General features: G+C 39.4%; 1 protein-coding gene across 10 annotated transcripts in view; it reads left to right on the top strand.

The window, feature by feature from the left end:
- LOC112966414 (plasminogen-like) overlaps nucleotides 1-18,704 on the top strand; it is a 67,257-nt gene that overhangs the window by 13,045 nt on the left and 35,508 nt on the right. For 6 of the 10 annotated variants that reach the window (XM_026066496.1, XM_026066491.1, XM_026066486.1 and 3 more), the window contains 2 exons: nucleotides 11,448-11,557; nucleotides 15,357-15,459. The exons of 1 other annotated variant lie outside the window; for it this stretch is intronic. The gene's annotated coding sequence lies outside the window, so the exon portion shown is untranslated. Of the gene's footprint in view, nucleotides 1-11,447; nucleotides 11,558-12,888; nucleotides 13,026-15,356; nucleotides 15,460-17,653; nucleotides 17,775-18,704 lie in introns of all 10 variants that reach the window. 3 more of the 10 variants (XM_026066488.1, XM_026066489.1, XM_026066492.1) reach the window with 3 other exon arrangements.

The following is an 18,704-nucleotide window of genomic DNA, read 5'->3' as shown; positions in this document are numbered from 1 at the left end:
TTGCCAAGTTCAAGGCACTTTCTGTTGAACAGGCTGCACAGTTTAGTTGTTGAATGCTCATCCAGCTGCATGCTGCGTATCTGCCAAATATAATATAAGAGCAGTACACAGATTCCTTGGATATAAACAAAAACCTGAATGTTCTCCTCCCCACCACTAATAACCGTCACTATTCAAGGTTCATATTTCTTTGAAGTGCTAAATAAGGAAAGAAGTCTTTCCAAACCCCTGGCCTCTGTCTAGGTGAGAAAAATAATTAATGCTAAGATTTTTCAGTCTAGTTCAAGATCTCTAAACCAAGCTGGTCTGTTTTGCATTGTTCATGTGAAATGCAAACGGAATTGTGGTGCTCAGTGTCTCTGAACATCTTTGCAAGAGTACATAGGTATGCGTTTAATCTGCATTTGGTAGAGCTAAACATTAAAGAAAAACATTGGCAAAATCAAAGAGCTGCAAGTTTAGCAGTGACCTGGCAAGAAATCCCTGTGGCTTTGCAGGAGGATGAGGTCATAGCAGATGGCCAGCCATATCCTCAGCCAGCTCATTTTTGCTGCAGGCCTCCTTGCTCCCAATCTGCAGAGTCCTGACCTGTCATGTGCCTGAAAGGGAATTGCACTGCAGAGCTTCTGCTTTTCTCTTGCCTGAGTGCTCTGTCCCCTTACATCCATGTGTGGTAGCACAGTGCATGGCACATACTGACTTGATTTTGAAATTATTGTGAAGTAAGGCATAACCGTATTACATGCTGTTGATATCTGCAAGGGTAAGGGAATGGACAATGTGGCCAGGGAGGTGCTTTGCCTCTGGGTTGGACTTCAACATTCAGCCACAGGAAAATAATTGTCGCCTACAAGAAATTTGTCAGGGACTGTGGTTCTTTCCCCCCAGCTCTCTAGTACAGTTGAAGGAGTTTTCAAGTTACACCTGTTTAGGGAAGGTGTAACCTCTGACTTGGGCTGCCTAGCTGGCTCAACAAGCAGGAACGGGTCAGGGTGATGCAAGCCCTGCCCATGCCCTTCCCTGTGAGACAATTTGTTCCCTCATAAGTACCAAGCAAACTCTGCAGCATTTAAGGGGGGGAGGAAGTAAAAGAGGCACACAATCATCTTTGTGAGTTTCAAAGGTAACCTGGCATCCTAACAGTATTTTTACAAAAATATATTTAGTTAATTTATGCAGGCAAGAGGATACCTGTATAAGGAAGCATAGGAAATTCAAGAGAGCAAGCAGAAGATATAAGAGGTATTCAGTGAATGACTACTGAACTGATAATCAAATATTATGGTGCTAGAATAAATTTGTTAACTTTAAAGAATGAACAGTTGAGAGTTTTGCAATAGAAAAGGACACTGAAAGTGTTTTATAGCAGAGGAGGCTTGCTAATCTGTAATATTGAAAGGGGCAACATATTCCCCTTATATTGAGTATGTTTTTGAGGTGTTTCCAGGGAAAATATAATAGTGAATAAAATGCACTTCACCCACAAAAGTATATTCTTAAGTGTTGTTAGAAATGAAGCAGTCATCAGCTCTTATATGAAACGGATTGCTTAAAAATGGACCCTTTCAAGGAAAGGAGGACAATAAGCCATTCTTGCAGGAAGTCTCAGTTGCTAACATCATTGGCCAAGTTTAAAATTTACTGGAGAGCAGGAGCTGAGGATGTACGAGATCATATTAGGCTTAAGGTTACAACTGGACAAGTGATAAATTATTTTCATTTCACTGGACAAAGTTAACTCCTTGTCCTGTTTATGAGGTGCCCAGTAACAGCTTTTAAAATTGCAAAACAAGAAACCCTCCCAATTGCATCATGAATCAGAATCACTAATACCAAACATTCTTCAAACAAGTTTAAGTTAATGCCTATTGCAAATTTTCCCTGGAGTATTTAACGTATGTGTTATGATATTTATGTTCAATGTGACATTCATGATATATTTATGCTGCCTGAGCAAGCACCTCACTCAGAAGATATTGCTGCTGTTCTGCAGTGAGATGACTAATGTCACCCCTGTATAGCGAGGCAGTGTGCTACCATTACATCAAAGCTCTGAAAACATGGAAGGTGGGAGGTGAGTGGTGCCTCAGGCCTGTACTGCTCTCTCTATTTACTGGTGACATTCACTTTTTTGATAGAAGGAGGTTTCAGTTACTAGTTTGATATACACTTTTGGCAGATAAGCGAAGAAAGACCATTCTTGCAGATCTAGCAGGACATACAAATACGGTGCAAGAATTCTATTTTACACCGTTTCCAAGATTTTCACCAATTTCAGAGGATTAGGAAAAATTCTTTAAATCCCAACTCCTGAAGCCATGTGAATTAGAAGCAAATATAAATTCAGATTAAATTTCTGTCTTCAATTTTGAAGTAAGGGGTTTGAAGACAGGATCCAGAAGTATTCTAAAGTTTCAGTAAGCAAAACAAATAGACAGCAAATAGAAAGGATCCACATACTTAGGCCAGCCTCCTCATTCTGGGGGCCTGAATCATGACTTCTGAATGCTTGGGTTAGCAATTCTGTTYCTAGCAGTGACCAAAATGTCCAAAAATAGCTTCTCACTATTTGAGCAGCTGTATTTATGCTTGGTAAAAGCCATGCTAAGCTGTTAAAAAAAGAAACCCAAACTTTGGCAGTCAGCAGAGCATCTCCACAAAGATCAATATGCACCATTGCCTCCTGAATTTGAAGTTCTCTACTCCTCTCCACAGTGATAGAGACTGACAGGAGCTGCTCTAAAGAACTTTGCTTGTTCTATCAGTCTTTCTTTTGATCTGGTGCATAAAACAACAGTAGACAAATTGACTGAACTTCCAAAAGAGCAGATTCACTAGGCATAAAATTTATTTGCTTTTAGAGTGAAAAAAACCCTGTGATCTGATAAGTTATGTTAGTGGAAAACCGGGCAAAGTGTTCCTGATAAAATGCAGACAAGCCTTATCCAATTACCTGCATTTCCTACTCATTTGCCCCTGCTCTGATTTATTTGTTGATCTTATCCACCCACATATGTCTTATCTTTTAGACAGTTGGTTCTGTGAGACAGAAACCATCACTTTCCATATTTTTTTAAATATGTCAGTGAATAACCTGGCTGGCCCTTTTGACTTGCTGTATTTTAAGTGTTAAGTAAATAATAATTTTGGTCAATTCCTAGTCACAATGTTATGTCCAAAGCTATAACAGGAAGTACATGAAGCAGTAAAAATCAATTCTTTCAGGCATCTATCTGGGAGAGTTCTTCATTCCAGAATACAGGATTTGAAAGCTGGCTTCTGGAGTGATGCAAATAGGTTTTCTTTTCTACCATCTGTGCCTTCTGACATCTAAAGGTATTTTAGATGCAAATTTAGATACTTCTGCAAGGAAAATTAAGACTATTATGTTAAAAATGTGTCCTTGTTCTGTATTGGCAGACTGAGAACTATAGAAACTCCATAAAGCTCCTTCAGTCCAAATCCGAGATATAAGTACTTTAATTAACTGTCTGGAATCAGAGCCCAGCTGACCCTTACTCAGAGAAGGAACCAGCCTTTTCACCCCCTAATCTGGCCTGCACAACTGCTGGTCACAGCTGCAACTCCTTAGAGCACCAGCTGTTCCCTATGTGCTAGCCAAGAAGAGCAGGATATACCACAGGTATATCCTTTCTTTGTATTGGCCAATACAAAAAAAACCACAAAAGCCCAAAAATAAAGACCATGAAAAGAGAATGTATACTATGCTAACCAGAACAGGGAGCTCTTGTGAGAGAGTGTATTTCTCTAAATAAAACAGAGCAATATTGCAATGCACTAACCTGTATGCAAGCCTCTACTTGAACCCTGCCTTGAAGATACCACGATGGAAAATTTTCCATGTCTCCTATTGATTTTAAAGTACATTTTTCTGCCTATAATTACTGTATGTCCTTCCTTTCTAAAACTTGTATCATCCTGTCATTGTGGTGCAAAATCATGCATTGTTATCTGAGCTATTTACTGCTATCTGTACATTTCTTATCTTAAGATATCATAGGTTATAAGAAGTTAAGATAATTACATCTTATAAGAATATAAGTTACATATGCTTTAATGGGACATGTTTGTCGAATATACTGGCATATGCAGCCCTGGTAATGAATTTAAAGATTAGAGGATTTAAAACTATGCCAAAGGTGTTTTGGATGACTCTGCACTTTGCCAAATGTAGCCAGCTGTGTGATAAGATGTGAAGATAGCATCTGCATGTCAGATTCCCTCACATTATTCAATAGAGGTTAACTTAACTTTACATTAAATATGTATGTGAAGGACATGGAAAAAAATCTRACTTTTGTCTGTCTAATGTCCTTCAGAGTCAGCTGCTGTTGTCCTGGGTTGCATGGGAGATTTGATCATATAATCATTCCATTTTTCACCATGTGCATATCAGTGCAAGAAGAGTTAGGACACAATGCTGAGTAATTTATCCAGTTAGTGTCAGAAATCACAAATTCTGTGTAAGATGTTATCAAAAATATGCAGGGTAGATGATGCATGTAACAACACAGTATGATCTGCCACAGCACTAGTTGTTCTGCATCAGTTCCTCCAAAGATTGCCTGTCACCTGAGAAGCAGCACTTTCTATGCGCCTTGTGTACCTTCCCCATGGAACAGCAAGCTGTCTCAGCAACAAGACACTGAAAAAGCAAACAGGCCTAAGCCCCTCAAGAAACAAAGGAGTTATACTGCCCTTCTATAGATTCTAGCTTTACTAAGGTGAAATGCTTTTACAGATTCTAAGTGTAAATCCTAACTGTAGCCACATTCACAGCATCTACCTGGGAACTACCCTTTCAAGACTACCCGCATAATTGATAGTAATAACTTTTCAGTTGCGTTCATTATGCCTTTGCAGAAATCATTCAGCTCTTTCTTAGCCCCATCTGATACTGTCCCAAGTTATCTTCTCCAGAAATGATCAAGATCAGCTGAGAGAGAGAGAGGCTAATTTCTCAGATGCAAGGCTGAGCAGGATTTTCCAAAATGCCCAGCAAATATATGACAGAGAGCTAACTGATATCATATAAATGAGACTCAGGACAGGTCCAGCATTGTAGAAGCAGATGTAGCACTCCAGCTATAATGTTTTGTTTTGTTTTGTTTTGTTTTGCAAAATACCTAGCTGTCTTTTTTGATATTTGTATTCTCTGTACCTCTGTCACTTTATAAAAGAAAAACAAAAAAAAATTTATTAATGGTATCAGTAATAATGCTACTCACTTGCCTCATGAAATGCTTTAGAGTGAAATGCAAAACCCACAAGCTCTTTTAGAGGATTTAAAAAATGTGATTATAATAACACACAGTCTGTTTGCCAGTCCAGCTTCCAACCCTGTACCAAGCAGGAAAAGTCACAGTAGACGTAAGCATGGAAAAAATTATGTAAAAGGTCCTTTTTAGTATTACATTTGTGCATACGTAGGGACAAGGATGACAGTTAGTCAAATGCCCTGAACACTCAATTTCTCCATTGAGAGAAAGTGGGTTCACAGTTTTTTTCTCTACAAAGACGCCTCTTAGCTTGGATTCTTTCCTATGGTGCTGAATGCCAACTTGTTCTGGAAAGAACAGGAAGGGATTTAAAAGGACATGAAACTAAAAGGGCTTCTGGACAGATGGGCATTTATAACAAAAGCAAGTTTGCATTATGTAGAGAAGCAGAGCTTCTTACTTCATTACAGTATGTACGCAAGATACATAAATACATTTTTATTAAACATTTTCCTTTGCTTGTAATGCCCTTCTCACATCTTAAGTGACTCCTACCTGTGAAAGTAAATAGCTAATAGAATGGCAAGAGGAAGCCCTCATAAAAACTATCATGTGGCTTTTTTTCTGTATGATTTTTTTGATTGTATGACATGCAGAGGTCAACTGAAAATGTAGAAGACTTTTTTGCAGTTCTTGATATTAGGCAAGTGTTTGCACTATTTATTTTTATTGACTGTCAGGTAGGCCTCTTGATTCCCCGCCTCATTTTTCTTTACTGTTTAGCCCTGTGGAGGAATGTCCTGAGGCAGAATCTGTACAAGCAGCACATACAAAACGAAAGGCTATCCTTGCCTAGACATGAAATTGATGGGTTTATTGGTTCAGTTATTCCACTGAACTTCCTCTGGCTGATCAGAGCTGTCTGGCAGGCTCCAAGAGCTGGAGCTGTAGACTCAGGCCAAGAGAAGTTACATCTTTTTCCATTTCTGCCTAAACCCATTCCATGGCAAGACCAAGCCATTTCCTCAGAATGTATCTTGAGCCAAATAAAAGCCAGGCTTGCTGTATTTTTCCTGAATACACCCCTGGGAATGATTTACTGCTTGACTCCTTTACACCCAGCAATCCTTTTGGGTAGAGGGTGCCAACCGGGGCACTCCAGCCAGCTTGGCACCCTCCTGGGTGGCTCGGCCTGGCATTCACAGGACRTGATGGGGCAGAAGCTCAGGGACTGGCAGCGTCAGGGAAACCAAGCAGAGGCATTTTACAGAATGGAGACTGCTCCTTCCCACACTGGTCTGCAGGCAGAGGCAAGACAGAACAGAGGTGACTCATTGAGGTGGCTCAGAGGTGACCTGTGACTCCTTCTCTGAGACAGCTCACGTCTAGAGGCTCTTCTGACCAGAGTTATTACAGATGACCAGCCAAGTAAAACAGCCACTGTGGGGCAGTACACAGTATTGATGGGAGCAGAGCTATGGGGTTTAGTCTGGGGTTGCGGAGACTTCACCTCCCTTCTTTGGCGGTGTGGAGGGGGTTGTTCATTGTCCCAGGAGCTTGGCGGCACAAGCTATTCTGCTGTCTTCTAGAGGGCACTTCTGGCACCAAGTTGTCCTGGTTAAACTGTACATGCAGCCTGAGCCAAGTTCTCAGATTTTATATTTGAGGAAATGAGGAGTGCTCACACATGAGTTTTGGTGCCACTGCTATGCAGCGAGAGGTGTGGGAACTAACACATAGGAAAGGTAGTAACATCTCTAGCCATCAGCAAATGGCTTCATCCATATCACCCTGTTAGTCACATAGCCAGGAACTGCAAGCACTGACTGTAACTTTAGTCATGTCTGTTGCTGCAGCAAGTCACATCATTTGGTCACTTCTGTTGCCGTAGCCATTTCAGTCTGCTTTGTAAAGGGAAGTTCAGGTGAACTATTATGATGAGCTGGATTAAAAGATTATCATCCCCACTGTTTGCTGCTGCAGCACAGCTCTAGTGCTTTTACTATTCATCTGGCCTGTTCTGTAAAATGATTTGGATGAGAAAACAAGCCAATCTGGTAATGGTAAAATATGGAGGGATGGGGAAACAGTATAAAAAGATTGAGGTGATAATCTGGGCTCAGGGACAGCTGAAACAATTTATCTGACTGTGATCTAAATCAGGTTGTAGACACCTATTTTCTTTGGAAACAGCAGTAACAGTTTAAAATGTTACCATTTCCCAACTATCCCTTACAGCACCTATCTGTACAGTGTCTTTCTGCTGGAGACTTCTGCCCATCTAACTGAGCTTCATTAACAGATTGCTTGCCTGAATGCATGGCTATGAGGTTAGACTCAGCCACAGCAGATGAGGGCTTTTAAACTGAGCCAAGCATCTTTGCACAGAGGCTGGTATATAGTGCTCACATGGTCTGCTCTTTTAAGGGGGTGACAGAGGATTGGAGACAAATAGTCAAATATAGGCAATAATGTCTTAAACCATCAAAGCTGTTTGTGTTGTAAACATCTAGCTATCCTTTTGTCACTTTAAATTCCAGATRATCTGAACTTGTCTATGTACTTGTAAAAAGAATATTTTAGTATTTAATCAAAGTAGTTTTCCAGAAGCAAAATGTATTTTAAATGTTTTTGTGGATATAGAATGATTTTGTATATTTCTCTCATATGTCTCTGAAGTTTTCAAAATTGCACATATTAGATGAAAAACTCAGATGCTGCAGTAGGCAATCATACTGGATTTATTTGGTTGCTCTTGCAAGCCTGCTCCTCTTAAAATACAGAAATTATTAAGTTCTTAAAGTATCATAATATGCTTGGTGGTCTGCTAACTTTATGTTAGTACCTGTATAATAGGTAGGAATTCAGATTTTAGGCACTTAAACCAGTTTCTCTGGGATGCAGAGGATACACTGAAATTTTCAGATGATCCAGTCTAATTGCTTATTCTCACCTGTAGGATAACAAATATAGTGCTCAAATACCAGGGGACAAAAAAGAGAGAAACTAAAGTGTAGTCTGACTTCCCCTAAGAAACAAGTCCTAGCCTATTCTGGCTTCAAACACCTCCCAATAGCTTCCAGTAGGAATATATCTTGAGGCTCGCTAATAACTTATGTAACCATAATATTTAGCATATAAGCAATGCTTTTCATTTTTAAAGCTGTTAACAAGCACAAACTCACTACCAGCAAACTGAGGAAACAGATCGGCATGTGTTGTCACCCTCGTTTTACTTGCAGGGAACTTGAGCACTGCTTTACCTTAAGTGGGTCACACGCTTTGATTAAGTGTTCAGGATTTAGGATGCCATTCCCCAGCCTGTGGCTGCTGTCTCACACAGGCTTCCAGTTCTGGGGTGCCTGCAGAGGGCAGCAGCTCCTTTCTTCCTCCTCTCTTCAGAGACATCCCACCTCCTTCCACCTGAGGTGGAAAGGGAGGTGGCATGGAGGCTCCTGGCCTGCTCAGCTGTGTGGAACTAAGCCCTGAGTCCCAGTCTTAGCTGAGAGATCTCATAGTAATGCTTATCATGATGAAAATAATGATTAATGAGAGAGAACTGTTTTAAATGTGGCATCTTGTATAATAAAACAAAAAAAGAGCTATCAAAATAAGTAATTGAAAAACCCAGGAAAGACTGACGTCCAAAGAAAGCAAAACACAAAAGTTTAAAAAAAGCTTCTCTACTTTCTATAAATATAATGGCTTCTTCCAGGATTGAGCTGTGCTGAATGTATGCCGGAGTCCACTGGCTTAGGTGGAATGGCAAGGAGTAAGAAACACACTGCAGAATTAGCAGAAATAGAATCAAATGTAACCAAATTCATTCACTTTGGAAAACAACTGAACACTGAGATGCTGTGAACAACACTGTGCCTACTGTCTATTACATCACTCCCCATTACTGTTATCCTACTCCTTTTTCACAGTCACTGCAGTATTTTTCTCAGTAGACAACTGTGAGACATCAGGTATCAGAGGAAAAAAATGCAGAGTGGCAAAGAGAGTAACCTGTGTATGTGTATATGATGGAATTGTGATGTGTAGTTACTCATATTTCTTGGATAACATGACCTGCTAGTGGCTACCTAACAAGTCAGTCCAAGAATGTCTAGAGTTGCATATTGAAATGATTTTTCCTTCCCTAATAAACCAAATTTAAAATGGAAGCTGTGTGTCTAATTTTCCATTTACTTGACTAAAAATAGTGTAATTTCCTTTTGTGTTCCCTACACTCATTTTCCTCCTTTTTTCCTCCTCGATTCTAAGACAAACACACCAAATAATAAAAGGCTTGACTGGAAGCCTACTGAAGCCATTGGAAGTAGTTCCTTGCTGCTGGCTTCAGGTCTTTGGTCTTTGGATAAACAGAGTGCAGAAACTACCTATAGTCAGACTGTTCTGATTAGTCTCTTAGTTGGTCTCCTTAGCCATACTTGGAAGAGTTAGGTTATGTGACAAAAGGCTCGTCCCCACCAACACAAAGGACCACAGAGACACAATGACAGGTGGGGAATCCCAATAAACCAGTCAGAGGAAAGGAACCCTGCCTTGGCTCCTCCTGGGACTGTTCCAGGAGAGCCATCAGTCCCACAGGCTAGGTGGGAAACCCAGCAAACAGTGGGTGAGGATCTCCCCAGGGCACCTTTCAGACTGAGGTAGGTTACTGCCTAAGGGGTAGGGGACTTATGATGGGATGCGGGGGAAGAGCATCTTGGGATTGTACAAGACTTATTTTGGGATGGTTAGGGGAGGAAGCACAAGCAGGTAGAGGGAGGGATCAAATTTAATTAAAACCCTTTTCTTCCTAAACTGTGTTTGCATATTAAATGAAATTCTAATGCACCTTTTCTATTCAGTAGGAACTTGGCCTAGGTACTGGCGTCTTCTGATTCAAACTTGCATGAAAGCTTGATTTTTGGCCTGATTTCTTCATAGTACTTCATAGCATTTTCATAGCATTGTCTCTCATTACTCCTTTGTTGCTTTTCCCTTGTTGGCTTGTTCCTCTTTCCTTTTTTCTAATTATTTACTGTTTTTCAATTCTAATTGTTTACTCTTTTTCCACTTTTTATTTCATTTCTGCTCCTCTTTCTCCACTGTCTTAATGGAGCAGGAATCGATCAATACTTGTATTACGGTCAAACATTTGCACCCTCCAGGTGAGGATGAATTTAAGGCAAAGCTGTTCTAAGCATTTCTCATTTTAGTAATCCATTACTTTCCTGGGGGGAGAAAGAGTGTCAGTGATTTAGTTATATGGTTCCCAAACTGCAAGATACAAATAAGTCCTTGAATTTTACCCCTCTTGCTATTGTCATTCAGTTTATTGTTGAAGGCTGGTTTTGATTAGCAAGACACCATTAGTTTTATGAGAGTGGTCCAGCTCTGGAAATGATGGCTACAGTTCTCTGCAGCAATTCTGGGACTTTGCAAATGAAAACAGCTGTATTTGAAAGTCTCTTTTAGGGCTTCATGTTTAAATTCTCCATGGCACTTCTCTCTTCTCTTTCCATCAACACTGACATTTCAATCTTGAATCATTTTTCCTTTACCTCTCTCATCCTTCTCATTATTTCTAGAAGGGAGAAAGAAGCAGAGGAAAAAGAGCAGGGCCTGGAACCAAGTTTCCATATACATTAGCTCAGTGGAATGGGCAAGGAAATAGCAAGTAGTTGTAAATTAACTCAGTTAATAAGCAAATACCTCCTGCTTATGCACGACAGTGTCATTACTGGCATCTTTATTGTTCTGAATCTTATGTTGTTATACCTTCTTTCCAAGTAAAATGTCATAAGCAGCACTCTTCTAGTCATGCTCAGAATAGCATGTATTTTTTTAGAAAACTTGTACAGAAATGTAGTAAGATCAAAGGATGAATTGGATCAGTAAAAATTCAGTTTCCATGCTTTCCATGCCTACTTTATCCTCCATCCTTCTGACTGATCTGAAGACCAAATGAGATGCAGTGGCAAAAAAAGTTTCCATACTGTCTTCTGCCAAAATTGAAATATAGTTTCAGATCACATATGTACTTACACTTTATGTTTTTTTGCTGCCTAAGGACAGAAACTGGCTCCCATGTTTGTTATATAATGCTCAGTTAATTGCAACCACAGTATAATATTTTATAAATTGTAGGCAGAACAATTAGAAGGTACATAGAAGATACATGTGCTTTATTCTCATTTTTGCTTTTACCCCCAGGAAATGAAAACAATTTGTGGAGAAGGAAGAGATTTTCTTTGCTGTTACACATTCTTGAACTGTACTTCAGTGATCAGCAACAGATGCACTGAGCATGATATTGAAGTGCTGTAAGTAAAAAAAGGGTATAACTGTTGAAATTAAAGAGTATCAATAGAAGTTAGCTGTATCTGTGCCGATGCAGTACCTGTGCAGCCTTAAATAGAGAGATCTCCTGTTCCCTTGAAAGAAGATGATCTTCCTCCTTCCAGACTTCACATGCTGCCTGCTATGGAAAAGACATGAACATGTCTGTGTGTGTGTGCTTCCATTGGAAAGAAAGTCTGGCTCAAGACATCTTGAAACATAGATAAACTGAATTTGTCCACCTCAGAGATGAGGATAAAATGAATTGCTGTGTATAAGTAAACTTAGTCTTGCAATGGCAATGATCCTTTGAGATACCATGGTACCCAAACAATAGCTCTAGTTCCTGGCAGCAATGGTTTATTGGCTGTGTTGACTGACTGTCCTACCTCTTGCCACAGCTGAGCACATGTGCCTGACCACTCTGAAGCAGTGTAATATAGTAAGCTGGGGAAAAAGAAGGAGAGAGAGAGGCAGAAATCATGGTCATGGTTCACTTGCTTATAGACAGCCTTGGGGCCCAGAGCTCCCTGGGAAACATGTTGTCTTGGGAAAATTGCTCTGGGACTAGCCATGGCTGAATGAGTTTCTCTTCTTTCTCTTGTTCAAGGCTATGACTTTGTTATACCTGCTGTCCAAAGCAGTTGCCTACTCTGTGGCTAAAACTGGTTGTTTAATGATCTTGTATAGCAAAAGGTTATTAGCAAGCTCTCTTGATGAAAACCCTAGTGGGAGTCCCAGCATTTGGAAAGTTTTGAAGTCCATGGGACACAGCTGTGGATTCAGTGGATAAAGAATTAACACTGGAACTTTTTATGATAAACCCTGCCAAAATATGGAAAGACAGACTTGTTATCTGGGAACAACAGGTGAAACTGCTGGCTGACAAAATATAGGTAGTACAGAACCATCTGCCTCTCATAGCCGAGAACAAACCTGTCCATCTCAGTTCTGGAGAATGGGAAATTTGTACCTCTCTTTCTGGATTTCCTTGCACTTCTCTCTGCACCCAAAAGACTGTGGCTCACAAAAGCTGTGTTGGACTCCCCAAGATAAATTATTTAAAGAAGTTTTTAAAAAAGCTATACAATGATGCAGTCCTTCAGGCACTGGAATTCATAAAGCTCTCCTACTATTGCTTCTAGGATGTCTGCTGGAGAAATGTATCTCAGAAGCATGAGGGGAGGAGGCAAATGCAACACTTAGCCACTAATGATGAATAGTTAGAAGGGTCATTGAAGCTCTTGGGTTTTACCTATTAAACATTCAGTTGAGGTTAATTATGGAGTCACAATTCATGATAATATCTCAACAGTATGAAAGACACCAGTGCTAGGATAAGATGCTGAGGCCTCATGAAGGCACCTAGAGGAAATATCTGAGAGAGCAACATTGGGGAGAGAGACTGAGAGGCTGAAGGAGACCTGGGTCTTCCAGCTACATAGAAAGGAGGTAGGTAAATGTGAGAAACTCTGTTAAAGAAACACGAAGCTGGACCATGACTGATGTCAATTAGCATCCTTCTGCTAGTAGATGTGAGATTCCATGGAAAAAGGCAGATTATAAGGCTTGCAAACAGTTACACAGCCTCATAAAATCTGAAGTGATAGGAGTAATTTAAAAATGCTGACTACATTTATATCTGTCAGTTTTCAGTTATTTTTGCAAATCAACTGTTTAAATTCCAACCTTGCTACTTAAGATCAAAAAAAGGAGTTCTTTATAGGTAATGCACTAGCAGTTTTAATAACAGCATATATATTCTAAATAACAGCAGCATGCACTATACTTCTCTTTAAGAAGACATGATGGATGATAATGACCGAGAGATCTCAGTGAGCTAACTTAAGATTTACAAGCGTGCATGAGTTTAGACTTAGGTGCCATGCCTTAAGTAGCAGATATTTTCTTGAGAAAGTACAATCTTTTTATTAAGCAACAGATAATAATGGTTTCATAAAAGTGTAAAAAATTACATTATTGTGAATTGAGAATTTTGAGATTGTAGTGCAAATAGACCAGGTATTATTCAGTTTATTTTCTTGACACATGTACATTTTAAAATCTGCTCAGCTGCCAGTACCATATTGCTGAGGATGAAATTCTAACTCCATTGAAGTATGTGACAGCTCCCCTTGACTAGGGTAGGGCCTTGATGATCTCACTGGTGTACACATTGAGCGAAATGCAGTAGTCATTAGTTTGCCTGCCCTTTTAGCATTTTTATTTTATTTGTGCAGAGGAAAGAAATCCTAATCAGTTAATGATATGACAATAATAATTAAATAATAAAAAGAATTAAGTGATCAGTGATAAACTTAAAACATCAAAATAGAAACTCTTCTGACAATATGGATGTATAAGTAATATGGAAGGTGGGGAAGTTTTGTCAGTGTATGTATGACTGCCACTAGCATGGAGAATTGCATACGTGCATGCTATATCAATTGTACTTCCTGGGTAAGAAGTTTGTGTAAAAAAACTCCTTAGATGTGGCAGTCATCATAACTAATAGTCTGCACCACAGTCCCACAAAGTTCATCACAAAAAGCATCACAGACATGCACAGTCCTGTTTAAATAAAATATCAAAATGCTGAAGCTTTAGGAGAACCCATAGGTTGCTGGAAGTCTTCCTAGGCATTCAGGTGACTCCTGCCTAGAATGCAAAATCCCTCTGCGCTACTGTAGAAAACTCTGCCCCAGAGTCTCTTCCTATGCCAGGGAAGGGAAGGTACTTCACTTTTTGTTCTCTCAGCTAAATTCTGCCACCAGGTTGTCAGTATTCATCCCCTCATATCTTAATGGGGTGGCTGAAGTGTTAGGCTGCTTAGCAATAACAAAGAAGAAAGGCCGATAAAAATAGAAAGACAGCCTACAGAGGAGTCTGTGGTCATATATAAAAGCTTGCATTGTGGCACAGAGACTGCTTGACTGCTGTGTCCAAAGAGAGGGTGTGTGGCCACAGTCCCCTGACCACAAGCATATGTGGAACTTGATGACAGATCAGTTATTTCTTGTAGTCTTTCAGCAGCAAGCAACAGTAACTAAAAAGGCCCAAATGTTCTTTGTTTTTCCGATCTTCCTATTAATGGTTAGCATGTCCACATGGAAAGAGCACTTGCTCAGCACATTCTTGAGAACAGATGAAAGTGAAGTAAGCTCTTTCTCAGTGGGACTGCGTACACTGTAGGTGGATTTATCTGATCAAATACAGAGATCTACAGTGTAGATGTCTACTGCTAAGTTCATTACACTAAATTCCTTTTGTAATCAATGACAGAAATGACAGTTCCTAGGATGTGACTCACCCTGGAGTAGACAAATATATTTAGTCAGATGAACTGTTTCCAAAGTACCTGTCTCTCCATTGATTGGAAAGGGTATCTGAGGGGTGACTAATTAGTCACAGACTAGTTAGACATCAGCATTTACCTTGTATCTTACCTTCATCTTAAGTTAGCTAAGTTGAATTCCATTCTGCAATTCTTTTCCCATAGGAACAAGACACTGTTAAGGTTTTCCTGTGTCTTCCCCAAGAATGGTGCTGCCATTTGACCTGCTTCTTTGCTGGGGTACTGAGTTTCAGTATAAATTTCCCTTTTGGGGAGTCCCTGCTGGACTATACACTTCTCCCTTCCAAACTCTTCCCAGTATCCTATTATTCTTTGATGGCATTTTTGCAGAACAAGAGGGATATTTTTACCTCAGTAATCTACTTTATGAGGCATTGTTGGTTGTTTTCCACTGTACTGTATCTGAAGGATTCTTCTTCCTTCTGTAGGTAAAAGCTCCTACTCAGCCAAGGGCATCTGAATCTTTTGAGGCAAAACTCAAAATTTGGACTGTTAAAATGCATACCAGTGGAATCTTCTCCTACACTTTTGGTAAGATATCTGCATACTTATTAGTTTATTATTTTAATTCAAAGTTGTTCTCTAGTTTACAGTTACAGGAAATAAAATTCCTATCCCTATCCTTAAAAAGCTTACAAATTCTCTGCATTCTGTTCCATCTCAGAATGCTAAAGAGAACAAGCCAGCATCCTCCTCTTCATGTTTGCATTGTTTTTCCCATGTAGTAACCCCCAGATTGACTGTTTGAACTCAGTAAAAAAATCTTACAGTAAAAAAAATCTTATTATTAAAAAATCTTATTTTACTTACAGTAAAAAAATTAATTTTTCTGACCTTTTATCCAAAGCTGAAGTCCCCAGGATGTACATTGTCTTTATGCTCATTTAATTTACCTGATATCAGTAATGCCATAAATGCTTGAATAGCTGAAGTATTTGAGAACACTTGGTATATTCTCAGTGAAAAAGAGCAAAACATTTTGAAATGGTGAAATTAGTTTGTAGAATAAAATATTCATATTATCAGAGAGCTTTAAATTATTAAACCATGCTTCTTGAAACTTGTTCAAGAAGGTTTCAACCTTCTTCAAAGGATCAAATTTTGAAGTTTGAACTCCCAACTGAAACAGGAAATGAGATATGGAGAAGTGGCCCAAGACACAGGGGTATCTGTTTTAGAGCTAGTGGTGGAATCTGTCCCATCCTTGTTCCAAGTGCCAGATGACACAACTTCCTGGACTGTTGGGAGTACAAAGAGCTCAGGTCCAAGATACTAGAACGTTTCAGAGAAAAACAGGATTATCTGTTCTATCCCTCTGCCCTACAGCAGAGCAACTGTTTCTACATCAGTCCTAAGTCATCTTTTCAGACAATCTATTCAGAGCTTTCTTGTTCTTACCATGGCAGGTTTTTCTTCATGTCTGCCYTGAGTCTTTCAAACTTGAATTTAAACTTATCCATCATGAGTACAGAACCTCTTAGAGATTTGAAAGTTGCTATTGTGTCGTCCCACTGTCCCAGAACTGCAAGTTTTGTTTAAACTACGCAAAACCTATTTCTTCCAGTCTTTCCTCATAGATGATGTTTCAGGATACCTGACCATTTTTAGTCGCCTCTCTCAAACTGTCTTTTGAAGTGCTGTGCCAAAAGTGGACACATTTTTGATATTAACCCCTCTTCAGCTTATGAAAAACTGGAATATGCAGTCTCTTTTTTGCAAAATTGCTAGATATTCTCCACTTCATATTTACATTTTTTTTTTTTCTGGAGAAAAGTAAAGCCTTACTTTTTCCCAGGCCATTCTTCCAGTCTGTCAAGATAATTTGGAATTCTAATCCTGTCCTCAAATATACTTGTACACAGCCCGGCTTTGAGTCAATTTTAATTATTCCATCGTGCAGCTTATCAGTGGACACTCTAAGTGCTAGCGAGTCTGGCTGGTAAAGAAATTTGACCTCAAGAGGTCAGGTGCCAGGGCTATTGTGCAGTTTACTGTGTTTTCAGTCCTTCTTTCTTGAAATTGCAGTGCATCAGGCACAGTTGCACAACAGCTATACACTGGCAGCCAAAGAACAACTGAATCCTTATGTACTGCTGTCTATCCCTCTGTTCAGCTGTTTTTTCCATCTGTGATGAGTATAACCACTTCTATCTTCAGTTGACAGCTACTTCCTTGGGCTGAAGCATTTCTTTTCTATCTGTAAAGCTAAGGATTTCCACAAATGAAAGTCTTGTTTTAAAAGGGCACTGGGACTCCAGGCAGAGTCTGCCTCCAGTGAGACTTTGTACACTACGAGGCTTTGCCAGGTGTTTTGAAATAGTTTTCAGTTCAAAAACCAACCAACCAAACAAAAAGTCAAACAAACCTGCTGTTAGGAGATCCTATTAGAGAAATTTAGGTTAGACAGAATTCRCTCTAAATTCTGTGAGATTTCACAGTCTTGCAAATGATAACTTATCCGACTCCTTCCCAATTTACATCAGTCCTTGCTCTCACATGTTTGCACTTTCATGCCATCATTACCACAATGTTAGAGCAATGAAGATTAAGAACAGTCTTCCTGCTGGAGTAGTGTGTAGGGGCAAAGAACATACAGTTTTATAATGGAGTTTGATAAATTTTTGTGTGTGACGGTAAGGTGTGGATCTCCAATTGCAGGGAACTAGATTGAAGGTCCTTTATAATCCTGCATTTCTTATATTGCATGTAACCCTTTCTCTTGTAGACTCTGGAGAGTAAGACTTGCCTGTTTAAATCTATTATTCCTTGATTATGATTCTCTCTTGTCTTAACCTGACTGAGAACACTGCTGCAAATACAACTTTTCCAAAGGAAGGAGTGTCTGGGTAAGGCAAATTGAATTGCTGTTAAAATCAGACTGCAACATGGATGGGCAAACAGGTCTGGCTTTATGATTAGGTAATATTGTCCTTAGTTAAACAAAATGAGGTGTAACAATGTCAGAGTAACGTGTTTAGTAAAACAAGAGTGCCTTCACCTTTCCCAGCATTCAGTACAAGCATGTGAATATTATTTTGTAAGTGCTTACATTCAAGGTAATGTTTGGAGATTAAAAAAATGAAAATGAAACTGAGGAAATTATTAACTTCTTTCAACACATCTGTTTTTTGATGCATAACTCCAGCAAGAATTGATAAGACTGTGCACCGACACACACAACTTCCAGCACCAGCCTGCTGGGCCAAAATGGGGATTAGCAAAGCCATCTTTCTCTCTCTCTCATTTCTATGCTCTGGTAAGATTTCTTTGCCTTGCATTTGAATTAGTGAAGTTAAAACCCACTATTTTCAAAATCAAGTTTGTGAAATCAGGTTCTGATTTTCAGGCTTACTGATCAATCACCACAGTCACTGCAAGAACATCAGACCTATGATTGCTCAGGACTGCTAAAAAAAAATTTCTTGTCTTTAAGAAATATCTTTTGTAGAAGGTGGCACATACATGAAAATGGATACTGCACTCCTAACAAGCTGCTGCAAGTTTCTATTTGATTTAGGGATGAGCTTAAGATACAGAATTCAAGTTTCATCTGAGTAGCCAGTATTCCAGGGTTTCAGAGACATATAAGCTCCTGAGTTTGGTTTCCTATGAAACACTTCAGTTCCAACTACATTTACAACGGGAATCTTGCTTAAGATATTAATTCCTCCAGAGTTCAGGGGTCCCCAAAGCAGCTTTGAACCAGTTATGTGGAGATATAAATTGGTATAAATATATATTATACATTGTATTTAACATATAAAAGTATATAATAT

The sequence above is a fragment of the Apteryx rowi genome, unplaced genomic scaffold, assembly GCF_003343035.1.
Source record: "Apteryx rowi isolate R43461 unplaced genomic scaffold, aptRow1 scaffold_241, whole genome shotgun sequence".
NCBI lineage: Eukaryota > Metazoa > Chordata > Aves > Apterygiformes > Apterygidae > Apteryx > Apteryx rowi.
This window is presented reverse-complemented; position numbering and strand designations above follow the sequence as displayed.